The following is a 12,680-nucleotide window of genomic DNA, read 5'->3' as shown; positions in this document are numbered from 1 at the left end:
TGGGTTTTTACGTCCAAGATGCATTATCTTGCACTTATCCACATTAAATGTCAGTTGCCACAACTCTGACCATTTTTCTAGTTTACCTAAATCATTAGCCATTTGGCTTATCCCTCCTGGAACATCAACCCTGCTACATATCTTAGTATCATCAGCAAAAAGACATACCTTACCATCAAGATTATCTGCAATATCACTAATAAAAATATGAAAGAGAATGGGTCCAAGTGCAGATCCCTGAGGTACCCCACTGGTGACAAGCCCAAGCTTCGCATATACTCCATTGACTACAACCCTCTGTTGCCTGTCACTCAGCCACTGCCTCACCCGTTCAACAATATTGGAATCCAAACTCAAAGATTGCATTTTCTTGATAAGCCTTCTATGTGCAACAGTGTCAAAAGCCTTACTGAAATCTAGGTAAGCAATGTCTACTGCACCACCCTGATCTATAATTTTAGTTACCCAATCAAAAAAAATCAATAAGATTAGTTTGGCATGATCTCCCTGAAGTAAACCCATGTCTCTGATCTTGAAATCCATGTGTTTTTAGATGTTCAACAATCATATCCTTTACCATGGTTTCCATCACTTTCCCTACTACTGAAGTAAGGCTTACTGGCCTATAGTTGCCCGACTCCTCCCTATTACCTTTCTTGTGAATGGGCACAACATTCACTAACTTCCAATCTTCTGGGACTACTCCTGTTAACAATGCTTGGTTAAATAAATCTGTTAATGGTTTTGCTAGTACACCACTAAGCTATTTTAATAGCTTTGGGTGTATTCTATCAGGTCCCATTGACTTATTTGTCTTTACTTTTGACAGTTGAAATAGAACCTCTTCCTCTGTAAACTCACGTGTAATAAATACCTAATTTATCCTTTTTCTTAACTGAGGTCCCTCTCCTTCATTTTCATCTGTAAATACCGAACAAAAATATTAATTGAGGCAGTCAGATAGACCTTTATCCTCTTCTACATACCTTCCTTCTTTTGTTTTTAATCTAACTAATCCTTGTTTTACTTTTCTTTTCTCATTTATGTATCTAAAAAAAGTTTTGTCCCCCTTTTTTACTGACTGTGCTATTTTCTCTTCTGTGTGTGATTTGGAAGCTCCTATAACTTGCTTAGCCTCTTTTTGCCTAATCTTATAGATCATTCTGTCTTCCTCACTCTGGGTTTTTTTTTATAATTACTAAATGCTAACTTTTTGTTTTTTACTATTTTGGCCACATCTGCGGAGTACCACAGTGGTTTCTTGAATTTTTTGCTTTTACTGACAAGCCTAATGCAATTTTCTGTTGCCTTCAGTAGTGCAACTTTTAAATAATCCCATTTCTCTTGGACGCCATTTAAATTGCTCCAGTCTGATAATGACTCCTTTACACATATTCTAATTTTAGAAAAGTGTTTTTCTAAAGTCTAAAACGTTTGTTTTTGTGTGGTGTGACTCAGTCACTGTTCTTACATTAAACCACACTGATTGATGATCACTGGATCCCCTAAACACTGTGTCTAGTTTCTTCTTTTTAAAACCAAGCATTATTGTATATAGACAATTTAACTCACCCTAGCAGACATTTAACAAACTAATAATTATATTCACTTGCTCTTTTTTTGTTGTTGTTGTAATTCTTCATGCATTTTTCTATATTCATGCCGGTATTGCCACAACAGCAAATACTAGCAACTTAAAGATAAATATTAATATGGCATGAGTACAGACTGCACAATTCGTATAAATAACATACTTGTAAGAAAAATTGCTCAGTTTATATAAGAAAAAGAAAAGAAGATGATGGCTATGCCTGTCAATGAGAGTCAGCTGATAAATCTGAGACATGCACTGGTGTCAATGTGGACATAAAGTAGTTATGGTGAAACAGGTACTGCCTAAGAGCGCAAGTGGTAAGCGGAATACTTTGACACAGAAGTCTTAACAGAGAGGTTCCATATGTGCTACAGGCATAATGTAGAAAGGAGAGCGAGAAAGAACGGAGATACTGCATTTTTTAGAAGTAAAGAAATTTATGTGTAGTAACACAGGCTTATCGAACAGGAATATGTGTACCGCTGGGTATTGAGCAGATAACACATTAAGTCCTGCTCTGTGACCCGGTTGGTGGCCGATATAAAGGCAGCAGCAAACTTTCACCCGATGCCACTATTGTGCTTGAATGGACAGTCCATTTCCCAGCCTGTTCCTTTGACCTCCATCGCTCGATGGTGATATGGACTGGCTGGCAGCATAAGTGGTAGGAACAGTCCCTGCAGCCCGGTCTGCTCGCTACATCTAGCTGGTGCCTTATATGGATTCAGTGCCTGAGGACCAGGGCTCTCTCTTCACCTATTGAAGAACTTGCCAGCCGGCCAAGGGTTTAGTTGTCGGGTCACCGTTCGATAATCTGTCTGCTGACGGTTCCTGTCAGCTTGCAGCTTGTGTATTTTTTGTGCTTTTGACTGCTTTTTGTATAGCCGGAGCTCTTGTCAAACACATCCGGCCATCTTGGGTGTCATGCCCCGCCCCCATATTCAATTGCTCTTTATGTAGTAATTTCTTATTCTCTATATGGTTTACCATGTTAACATAGTTTTGTGTGAAATTCTGTGGTGAGAAACTGATGAAAACTGAATGAATGGGGATCAGGGTAGTTTGCTCAAGGTCAGAAAGGAATCATGGGGAATGTAGTAATAGGGTCCCCAACTGCAGAATAACTACTACTGATCCTTTACTGAGCTTTCACCTCTCCTGGTTTATATCATTTAGCTCTTTTAATGACACACATTGTGCTATAATATGCTTGTAATGGACACCTTCCATTGACGGATGCTCCTAGCGCTTCCTGAGGACTCCAAGCACTGCAGACGACACCACAACCACCGCAGACTCCACAACCGCCGTAGCTTAACTGGAGCCGCGCCGTCTTCCATCCACCCTGTATGAACCTCCAGCATCCAGGACCATGTGGGGAAGACCTCTCCTCCAAGGAGAGCGTAACTGGAACAAACTCTCCAAAAGAGCTAAGTGATTAAAGCTCAAGGGAATATGCAGCGCATAGCAATCCCCAGTTTGAATATAGCTGTACCCTCCAATCATGAGACAAGACTATGTGTTGAGGGTCAAGAAGAACTCTGGTTGAATTACACACACTCTGCTTTTATGCAATTCTCCCCTGCAAGGGAGACGCCCACATACAACGCCCACATATACATTACCCAATCACACAATGGTTACATCCCACAGATTCCCTCCCCATAGCCTGAGAGGTAACCCAATTATTCGTACAATTTAAACATACTTTTTACCCAACTTTCATAACTCTAAAACCATACATCCAATATTAATAACAGTTACATATTATTAATCAGCACATTCCAAATACAAACATACCCAAAAATCATTCAAATCCGTTCAGCCGTTCGGGAGATAGGTATGAGTTCTTTATGACCGACCGCAAGCACATTTTCATGGATTTGAGCTGTGCGGTCGGTCTATTTTGCACCGAGAAAATGACTAAGTCCCATTCGAATGAGCGTTTGAATCTTTGAACGGGACTTAGTCTCCAGCCGCAGTGTCGGTCAGCGGTGTTCCTGCAATTGGGTAGCCGCAAACAGTTCCATAGATTTGGCTGCACACACCGCTGACCGCGTTCAAACAAGTTAAAATGGCTGCCGCCACGTGTTCGTTTGTCGAATGGCGGCCACTTCGGCGACTTCGGCTGCATTCGAAGTGCCAGTTTAAAAGTTGTAACCCTGCTCCAAAGCATTTAAAGGGCCAGGAACAGCATACAAAAATCCATTATGCCCAAATGTAAGTCTTAAAGGGCCATAGTCGCAGGGCAGGAGGCTAGCGATAAGTCCTCTCCAATGCCAGTGGCAAATGGCAGTTTGTCACAATGCTGTCTTTTCCTACTTGGGAAAATGCTGATATCCTGGTACAAGGTAGATGGGAGGTTGAAGTAAACAGGGGCTAATTTTATACTAGTGTAACACCCAAAATTCAGGATCATGGTCATGGTGTCAACGCTGTAGTGAAACAAGGTATTTATTTATATGTCGTAAAATAATACAATAAATAATTATATTTGTGAGAAATTAAATAGATTTGTTGCTTAAAGGGACACTCAAGGCCCCATAACAATTAATTGGAATGAAGCTGTTATGGTGCCAGGAAGCCCATGGGCGCCTATAACGATCAGTTTAACACCAAAGTGTGGTATAGAATGCCTGACAGTTCTGCCCAGTCGATACCCCAGTCCTAAGCTTTTGTAAATGTTGCTAATGCTCTCAGCAGCTCCCAGTTTGAGGCTTCCTGAAATAGATAGGCAGAACATTGGGCGTTAAAGCCGTAGCCTGGGAAAGTCCTTGCACCCTTTATATGCAGAACACTGTGCAGAGCATACCTAGTCTTGCATGGGTAAGCTCACTATTAGGATCACTTCTACTAAAATATATTTTACATACATTGCATTACGTGAGGAATACTAAAACTTACAAAAAACAAGCAGAACATTGTGCAGAGCATGCCAAGTCTTACTAAGCTAGCCTCATATTGCAGATCATTGTGCAGAGCATGCCATGTCTTACTAGGCTAGCCTCATATTGCAGAGCATGCCAAGTCTTACCAAGCTATCTTCAGCATGCAGAGCATACCATGCCTTACTAAGCTATCATGAGCATGCCATGTCTTACTAATCTATCTTCAGCATGCAGAGCATACCATGCCTTACTAAGCTATCATGAGCATGCCATGTCTTACTAATCTATCTACAGCATGCAGAGCATGCCATGTCTTACTAAGCTATCATGGGCATGACATGTCTTACTAAGCTATCGTTAGCATGCAGAGCATTGTGCAGAGCATGCCATGTCTTACTAAGCTATCATGGGCATGACATGTCTTACTAAGCTATCGTTAGCATGCAGAGCATTGTGCAGAGCATGCCATGTCTTACTAAGCTATCATCAGCATGCAAAGCATTGTGCAGAGCATGCCAAGTTTTGCTAGGCTAACCTCATAATGCAGAACATTGTGCAGAGCATGCCAAGTCTTACTAGGTGAACCTCATCACGCAGAGCATTGTGCAGAGCATGCCAAGTCTTACTAGGCTAACCTCATAACGCAGAGCATTGTGCAGCACACAGCAAGTCTAAGGCATACTCGTAAAGAAGGTGTGCTGTCTGCATAGCCAGGAATTCCCACTCCGTTTCTCCTATTAGTCCCCAGAGCAGAGTAAAACAAATATTGCAATATTGCAGCACATTCATTTTAACCTTTTGGAAATCGTATTCCCTAAATTTTATCCACAGTGGGTCCTGCAATATGTGAACACGGCTGTGAAGATGCGGTTTGCCTCTATTGTTTTAATACGACATGTAACAAGGTAATTAAGAAGTAAATGGATTTTACAATAAACAGAGACCATTTGATCCGTTTGTCCTTAGTATATGACTAATTCTCATTCAGCATTTATGTGCACACACAGGGGTACGGAGATTATCATTATTCTACACTCGACAAACAAATCAAAGCAGCTTTTAAAACAAACTGTATGAAATCACAGCAATCCAGGACAGAAAGGGAAAGCAATGCTTCGTTTTTCACTTAGTGATTTTATGACTGCTACTCTTCGCTTCAAACCAAGTCCTCCCTTTTCCCCTTTCCCTCTTCATATGTCCAAAGCAGTGTTCATTTTGGAGGCAAATTTCAATTTAGTTTTAGTCATTGGCCAAACAGACATTATAGTTTTAGTCGTATTTTAGTCATCTGAATTGTTTTAGTTTTAGTCGACTAAAATCGAATCGGTTTGGTTAAAGCTTTCCCCCCATACATTAGTCGAGACTTAATGTTGGGAGTAGATCTGATTTATTCGGCCAAAACATAGAGTATTTATACACAGACCCCCAGCGTGGACTCTCAGAGAATAACATAACCCCCTTCCAGGCTTCTCTGTGTCTGATAATTCAATTATTTCCCAGTTACAGGAAATCCTACAATTTTTCACAAATCACCCCCAAACCCCATTAATCCTACACAGGAACCCCACATGTCTTATATCCCCAGAGAGCCCGGATCTTAGTGCCCAAGTTTCCCAAATAGTTGTCTGTCTGCCTATATTAAAAGGATAAAGACACCGTTTTAATGATTGACAGCTGTGGAAAGGAAACACGATCAATCAGAAACTTCAGCAATATCTTCCCAAACACCTGCACTGTATATTGTCCATTCAGATTTCTCAAAGACACATTTTGATTTTGTAACATACAGGGTTGCAAAGTATCGTACAAAAAGTGCTAAAAAGAAATAAATAATTGCCAGTGACCTTGGTTTTATTATATTTCACAGAGTCTCGCGACAGATGTACACCATTCCAGAAGACTTATTTTGAACATATTACTTATGACTTGGAGACTGTTTCTACTCCGCCACCTGTCACCATTAATAAAAATCATTTACATTCTTACAATTACAAACATCAAGTTGTGCTGAAAGAAATATAGTTGATGTGCAATTCTCATACGATAATGATCCTCAATAAAAGCGTAACAAACAGAGTTAAGGTGCTAAATAATAAATACAATCTGCATTAAAATACAATAGGTAGAGTTCCGAAGAAGGTAATAAAGCTTAGAACACTACAGCAATAAAGTACATACAACAGGGCAGCCATATTTGACTTCTGGTGGGTCACAGGGCTTGGATCTTAAAGAACCAATAAACATTTCATTAACCCATCGCTTTTCAATAGCAACCAAGAGCAGAGTCCTATTTCTTGCACCAGAAACAATCTTCTTATATGTTGTAGCCTTGTTATGAGGAATTATCATAGCTTTTCCTTTCTAGATTTTCCTTTTATGAAACGTTTTTAAAAAAAGGCTACATTTCTATGTCTTGCTTATTTCACGAATGATTTAATCATGACCTTACTTTTAATTTTGTATCAACAATCAATAAACAGTGTAGCCAATAGACTTGGTTCTAGACACCTGAAATCCATTCTGACAGCATTCACCCTGTGCAATCCTAGACTTATCATATTCATTTCTGTCATCACTAGGAAGACGTGCCTATAAGGTAAGTGTCTCACTACAGCAGTTAGCACATGCAGGTTTATTGTTGTGGTTTGTGTAACTTTATTGCAAGTGACTAGATACACAACATTGTGCATAACATGACTACCATTAAGCTGTTCTCCATTCAAGCCATATTGCAAGACACACACATTGTTATATCTTGCAAACAATGTCTGGGTTTTGTTCTCCAAATATTTTTCAGTGGTGGTCCCAGATTATTCTGATCAAAATTGGCCGCTGAAAGGGTACGTCTCTGTAAAAGGTTGAGAAACACTGATTCAGATAACCAACCTCTATAAAGAAAGGTTTAACTCTACATTATACCTCAATAGTTAGAACATAATGGTTTAACCCCTTAAGGACACATGACATGTGTGACATGTCATGATTCCCTTTTATTCCAGAAGTTTGGTCCTTAAGGGGTTAAGTTATAAAATGAATACACAAATGTTTTACAAATATTATGTATTAAATCAATATCTTTTTCCCAGCTAGCTATTTTTTTTTTATTTTTTTTTTGCTGCCAAATAGGCAAATATATCAGAGTTAATTTGGTTGAAAATTTTCATTTTAAGTCCTACATTTTATATAAGTATCATGTGTAAGAATTACTTATTTTGAAACAGAGAACAGGTAGTGCCAAATTATGTGATTATTTGGTTGAAATATTCAATAGAAATTTTGGTTGAAATGTGGTTTGTTTTTTTAAGACAAAATTTGTCCATCCCAACCAAATTTGAACTTCAGTGAATAATCTTCTAAAACGTTAGCTTTTAAGGGACAGAGGTGAAGCGACACTTTGGCCGTTCGTCGACATTCAACTGGTGTCACTGAACTGAACTGTTCATTTTATTTTTGCACAAAAGCTGCCAGATTAAGCCATAGACCACATCTATCAATGTTTCTTAGCAGAAAGGAAGAGAGATATATACACTGTATTTTTCTTTGTTATAAAAACATGGATTCTCTTTCATATTGATCCTGACCCGGTCTCACATGTCCTCCCACTCACATTGAAAAACACTGTTTGACAGGTCTCAGAGAGGCTCCAGTAGAGAGCATGAAAGACTATCCCCTAGTTGAACCAGCCCTGGCGATATAAGAAGGAATCACAGCTGTGTACCTCCTCTATATTGTGGCATATCAATAAGTCTTGTAGACACGGTCGCTCAATTCCCTTTAAACCTCCTCCTCTATGGGTGGCCACCGACTTTCTAGTAAGACATTGCCATTATTTAATTTGAAAGTATTCTGGAAGGATAGTAGAGTCCAAGATGTTCGTATATCATTTTGTGATAAGAAATCCAGTAAAAAAAATGTTGACATTTTATAGTCATGCAGCAAATATTAATTGCAGCAAATAATTTGTTTTATGAAGTTCTAGAAAGAAAGTATTAAAAAGACGTAATGAAACAAACAAAATGTAAAACCAACAGAAAACACAAACAAGCAAGAAAATACTAACTTGCATAGTTTCTTTGTACTTTACGTTACTTTGTAGCTTACCACAGGAACAAATGGCAGAACATTTTAAGCCATTTGGAGTTTGCGCTGGGCCCGACTGCACATGACAAGAATTCGTTGTCACAAAATGGCATCTGGACTCATGATGCCATTACTCTCCTCTGGAACGCACCTTGGCAAAAACAATAATCCTGAGACATGCAAGTTGAGTCATTGCAATCACCATTGGCGCCAACGTGCCATTAAATACTAAGGTATCTGTAACCACCTTGGTCTGTCCATTTGCTGTTGTAAATAGAGGGTTTACCTGCTGAATTTACTTTTACACAGGTCCCACCATTCAGATAAAGCAATAATGTAGTCATACATGTGACAATCATATTGATATAGGAGCAGAAAACAGACTCACAGGCAAGCAGTAAGCGCACTGAAATTGCGAGTCACATTGACCGTATGAGAACAAAAGCTGTTCAAAAGTAAATGCTTGGTAAGGGAAGGAAGTCAATGCACAGGTAGCCCCAGGCTTCCTCTGCTGAAAGAGCCCTGCACAAGTTATGTTTGCCTCTGGCAAGTCCCTGGGGCAGCACTTCGGGCACTGTGACCGGGTCACCATCCACCACATTTTAGTTCAGGAAGGAAAACTGTGATAATAGGAGATTAACAGTGTATGCGTATAAACGTGTGTCAGGTGTCTGTGGAATTATATAAACACATTGAAATCTACAAAAATAAATATCATAAAAATGAAACATTTAAATTGACTGTTTGGTTGATATCTCAAGATTTGCAGCTTCCAGCAGTAAACTCTAATAAGACCAGGAAAGTCAAGGAAAGGACTCTCCTCAGCCAATCCAAGCTTTCCCATTTCTGTTCAAAGGAAGCTGAGCCCATCACGCAGAATTCTGCAGAATTGAGTCTTAATGGATGTATAGTACAGCACTGAGTATCGGCTCCATTCACCTGGGAACACGAATAAGAGTTCTATTCTTAGCTGCTATCAGCTTACCAGTAGCTCCATTCATGGTTTTATGAATAGATCTATATGTACTTTTACTGGCTATGTAAAGCAGTCTTTCCCCCTTGGGACTCATTTGAAAGAGGTGAGCTGGCAATTCCACGCATATTGGCAGATCACAGCAATTATAAATAACTAATGGGTAATATTTTTGTAGAATTTTTTTCCGAAAAATTTAAATGCAAAAAAAAAAAAATTATACATATATATATACATACACACACAGATACATACCATTAAAATAATTTTCAAAATAATAAATAAAAAAAAAATGTTTATTTAAAAAAATGTTTATTTAACAATATTAACTCATTTGAAAAGCTCCGTGACTAAGAAAAGGCATCTCCTTGAACCGTGTCGTTGACAATCGTCATGAGTTGTTAAATTACCATCTCTTGACCTATAAAAACTATTATCTTTCTGTTTAGCTCCTTGGATTGTATACAGAAAAGGCTTGTGTTACGATTACATCTTTCAATCCTGCTGTAACAGGAGATAATGCGTCCCAGTTCCTTCAAAGTCCAGTCCAGCTGTGTGAATAATATGCCATCCTACACCCGCAGAAGATTGATTATCGCCATCACAAACAACTTATACCCCAATCTAACAATATAATTATTACATATTTTAAATTTTGAGGTCTAAACTACTTACCTCATGTATCATCTTAATTACTTTTCCACTTCTTTCCCAAAGAAGCTGAGTAATATGGCATTAATTAATGGACACAATAAAGAAAATGCCAGTATTGTTTCAGTGCTGTCTGAGAAGCGCACTCATTTGCATGTCTCCCTTTTTCCCCCCTTTCTTTTATATTAAACAATAGCACCACAGAGACTTCTGCATTAAATTGTAAGTCCATTAAACAAAACACAATCCTATCCATTCCCGCAGATATTCATCAATTACCATATTCTACTGCAACAAGTACTTTTTTTTATTGTATTGTCTCTGGAGTGCTAAGCCATGGGGTCGAATTGATTTTCTATTCTGTGTTTTGCATGATAATGACATATACACTCCTCTGCCTTACATGCTAACATATATAGCAAAATGTAGAAGACAAAAAAAATAAACTTCTAAGGCAGGATTTCAACAAATCGAGGAGAACTTCTGCGGAGTTAATGATATTAGTAATACAAATGTATAATATATCATTAAGTCTTCAAAAAGAAAAAGTTTAATGTAAACAACAGGCGTTCGAGCCTTTTCGTACTCTGGCGGTAATGGATCACTCCACAAGCTGTAATGACATTTTAATAAATACAATAAACACGTAGCCTGCAACCTTTACTACTTCTGATAGCAGGTTTAAATAGAATGCCAATAAATAAAGCCTTTAATAAAAAATGCAGCATTGTAATGAATTAACCTGTTTGTGAGACCATAATGAGTCTATTCTTGAAGGAAATGTTCTCTGATTTTACATGAAAGGGGCCCCGCAGAGCAGCCGGTACATGGATGAGAAGATTATTCCATGATGTATAAGATTTGCATTGATTGCATTGTTTTAACGACCTGGTTTTTCATAGATCTTAAAGGGGCTAAACGTTTGGAGAGAGCTTTACAATATTATTAAGGGGGGATATGTTACAATAAATGAGACAGTCACACATTGTTACAGTAACAATAGGTTGATAAGGATCCTACTTCAAATAGCTTACAATCTACACAACTGGAATACACAAGAACAAAGATAGAACAATATTCTTCTAGCTGAACTAAATGCCTGAAACTTGTCCTCCATTTACATTCCTAGCATACCTATAAGTGTGCACCTCTCAGGGGTACACAGCAACCAATAGATTTGAGAAAAAAAAAACATAATGGGTGCCCTGTAACTAAAGGCCTAAATGTCCTTTTGGTTAATTGTAAAATGCTCCCAACATTTGTATCCCAAGTACCCAGACATCGGTGGCAGGGATTAAAGTGGGTGGACACAGTTGCGTTACTGGCTTCGACCAAAGGGGTCCATCCAAATTACTGGCAGATCAGCCTGGCTTGAATGGATGCTAGGCTGCCTGCCAATCAAGCAGGCCAGTCTATAGAGAGCAGACCATGCACGCAGCAGCACGGTTTCATACTCCCTGCAGCGTCCTATGATGCACTTGCACTATATTCTTTGGGGACAGTTCCCGAAAATCAGGACCCGAAAATTGAGACTGCCCTGCTGGAATAGGGATAGTTGCGAGGTCTCATTATTCCTAATCCACTGCTGCAGCTGAACCTGCTCAAGGTAACCTATCACTTGGTCGTCTGAACCCGGCATTAAAGGACCACTATAGTGGCAGGAAAACAAACTCATTTTCCTGGCACTATAGTGCCCTGAGGGTGCCCCAACCCTCAGGGTCCCACTCCCTTACCTTTTTTCCAGCGCCTCCCTCTTCTTCCGACATCGGCTGAATGCGCATGTGCGGCAAGAGCCACGCGCACATTCAGCCAGTCTCATAGAAAAGCATTCTCAATGCTTTCCTATGGACGCTGGTGTCTTCTCACTTAAAAAAAATCACAGTGAGAAGCGCGTAAGCGCCTCTAGCGGCTGTCAATGAGACAGCCACTAGAGGCTGGATTGACCCCATTGTAAACATAGCAGTTTCTCTGAAACTGCTATGTTTACAGCAGAAAGGGTTAACCCTAGCTGGACCAGGCACCCAGACCACTTCATTAAGCTGAAGTGGTCTGGGTGCCTATAGTGGCCCTTTAACCAGTTGATAAATAACAGATTTATTATGCATATTTTTGGTTTAACAAAACTGTTGCACATTTATTGATTTTAATTTATTTCTTGGCGTTTTAGGTGGTGATATGTGTAAACTGGATGACCTGCTTAATTCCTCATAAAATAATCAATCATACCCAACTCCCCTCCCAAAAAAACAAACCAAAAAAAATTTTTTTTTATTATTATTTTTCTATTTATTCATACTCCATTGCTGTTTGGAGCTGCCAAAAACTTGCGCAATGCAAGATGGAAAATAAAATGCTCCAGTTACCGAAACTTTTGCTTCGACTTTTCCCATAGATTGTTACTGATGTTCCCGTGTTGCATCTTCTTAGAACTTAAAGTGTTGCTCTTATGACAGGAATAAAAAATGTGATTTTGAACGAGCAAGTGTTGTGAAGC

At 39.1% G+C, this 12,680-nt stretch overlaps 1 protein-coding gene across 1 annotated transcript in view; it reads right to left on the bottom strand.

The window, feature by feature from the left end:
* Positions 1–12,680, bottom strand: part of TBC1D22A (TBC1 domain family member 22A) — a 504,456-nt gene that overhangs the window by 80,876 nt on the left and 410,900 nt on the right. The window lies entirely within an intron of this gene.

The sequence above is a fragment of the Pelobates fuscus genome, chromosome 3, assembly GCF_036172605.1.
Source record: "Pelobates fuscus isolate aPelFus1 chromosome 3, aPelFus1.pri, whole genome shotgun sequence".
Lineage (NCBI taxonomy): Eukaryota > Metazoa > Chordata > Amphibia > Anura > Pelobatidae > Pelobates > Pelobates fuscus.
This window is presented reverse-complemented; position numbering and strand designations above follow the sequence as displayed.